General features: G+C 28.0%; 1 pseudogene; it reads left to right on the top strand.

Annotated features, from left to right (window-relative positions):
* Nucleotides 1-1,953: 1,953 nt before the first annotated feature.
* LOC114171307 overlaps nt 1,954-2,465 on the top strand; it is a 2,198-nt pseudogene continuing 1,686 nt past the window's right edge.

Consider the following 2,465-nt stretch of genomic DNA (forward strand, 5'->3'; position numbering starts at 1 on the left):
TAAAATAGCCACTGATATTAATGATTCACATAAAAGATTATATAACCCAATATCATCATACTTACGTGCATCATTAACCAATGGGACTGTAAAGCAGGCACTAATTTTAAGGATTCATGCATTATGGTTAAAAGACCCGAAGTAGCAAAGTCTTGGGTAAAAAGAATACTTGGTGTTATTATTGTATTGAAATAGTCATTTTTTTTTGAAGCAAAGAGCCATATAAAAGATAGAAAAAGTCATGAACTAAATATTAAAGATTCATATAAATTACTAAATGGTAAATGGCCTGAAAAAAATCCAATGAGTAACTAACAATCCTGTGATACAGAAAAAGGTTACTATCATGCCTTTTTTGAACAAATTGTATAATCCTATGATTTCATTGCCTAATAATAAGGTTATCAAATGAATTGAAATTAAAATAGATACGACCAAAAAGGATATATGAGTTAATATATGCTCTAAAGTGGAAAATACCATATAGAATGAAAAAATAGAAATACTTGGAATAGAAATAATAATTCTTTATAGGAACTTTTTTTAGAAGATAAGATGCCGCTACTCAGACTCGAACCGAGATGCTCTAGCACTGCTTCCTAAGAGCAACGTGTCTACCAATTTCACCATAGCGACTTACTCTAAACCATAATAACCCAATTTTAGTAATTGTCGAGATTCAAAGAATCAATTAAAACACAATATTTGTTTACTAAACATTCAATAAAATAATTTTAAAGAATTCTATTAGAATCTATTAAATATTGAATGTAAATATCATAATATAGAATGTAAATATCCTAAATTCATAACTGAATCTTATATTCTATATAAATTTTATATTCATATTTTTGTATTTAAAAAAGCTTTTAATCCTGTAAAATATCCCTTCTTTTTCCATAAAGTGTTCCAAATAAGTTTTTTTGATATAGACGTGCGCTTTTTTGGAACTGCCATAGAATTAGTATAGTTTTTTATTGTTATAGAATTTTATGTGAAAGACATTTTGCGGTAAATTAAAATTAAGTTTATCTCTAATTAGACATATATTTTATATATTTGAATTTCCATTTTTTTATTATATTTATAATAAGAATATAATACTTTTTAGAAAGTTTTCCCCAAATCGCTATTTCTTATTGTAATAAAAACTGAATTAGTTAAGTTAAATTTAATGAACTAAACCAATGTTCAAAAAATATTGTCCAAAAGAGTCAGAATAATGAATAATCGATTATTCTATTTTATTAAATTCTATCTTTCTTTGTTATTAACCGAAACCATTCCTTTACTTTACAGAAAAGATAAAAGAAAACCTAAGAAACCAAATTCATTAGAATCCTAATTTTTTTCTTTATTGTATGGAATATACACATCAATATTCATGGATCATACCTTTTATTCCATTCCCAGTTCAGATGTTAATAGGAGTGGGACTTCTACTTTTTCCGACTGCAACGAAAAATATTCGTCGTATTTGGGCTTTTCCTAGTATCTTATTGTTAACTATAGTTATGATTTTTTCGCTTGATTTGTCTATTCATCAAATCAAGAATAGTTCGTTTTTTCAATATGTATGGTCTTGGACCATAAATAATGATATTTCTTTAGAGTTTGGGTACTTGATCGATTCACTTACTTCTATTATGTCAATATTAATTACTATGGTTGGCATTCTCATTCTTATTTATAGTGATAATTATATGTCTCATGATCAAGGATATTTGAGATTTTTTGCTTATCTTACTCTTTTTAATATTTCAATGTTGGGATTAGTTACTAGTTCGAATTTGATATAATTTTTTTTTGGAATTAATAGGAATGTGTTCTTATTTATTAATAGGCTTTTGGTTCACCCGCCCTATTGCGGCAAATGGTTGTCAAAAAGCATTTGTAACGAATCGTGTAGGGGATTTTGGTTTATTATTGGGAATTTTAGGTCTTTATTGGATAATGGGTAGTTTGGAATTTCGGCATTTGTTTCAAATTATAAATAATATGATTTCTAAAAATGAAATGAATATTTTTTTTTACTCTGTTTGCCCTCTTGCTATTTTGTGGCTCAGTTGCAAAATCTTCCCAATTTCCTCTTCATGTATGGCTACCCGATGCTACTGAGGGGCCTACTCCAATTTCTGCCCTTATACATGCTGCTACTATGGTAGTCGTTGGAATTTTTCTTATGGCTCATCTTTTTCCTCTTTTCATAGTGCTACCCAAAATAATGAACGCAATAGCTTTTATATGTATAATAACAGTAATATTAGAAGCTACTTTAGCTATTGCTCAAAAAGATATTAAGAAAATTTTGGCCTATTCTACAATGTCTCAATTGGGTTATATGATGTTAGCTTTGGGTATGAGATCTTATCGAGGTGCTTTATTTCATTTGATTACTCATGCTTATTCAAAAGCATTATTGTTTTCAGGATCTAGATCCATTATTCATTCAATGGAAGCTCTTG

This window comes from Vigna unguiculata, unplaced genomic scaffold (assembly GCF_004118075.2).
Source record: "Vigna unguiculata cultivar IT97K-499-35 unplaced genomic scaffold, ASM411807v1 contig_20, whole genome shotgun sequence".
NCBI classification, from domain to species: domain Eukaryota; kingdom Viridiplantae; phylum Streptophyta; class Magnoliopsida; order Fabales; family Fabaceae; genus Vigna; species Vigna unguiculata.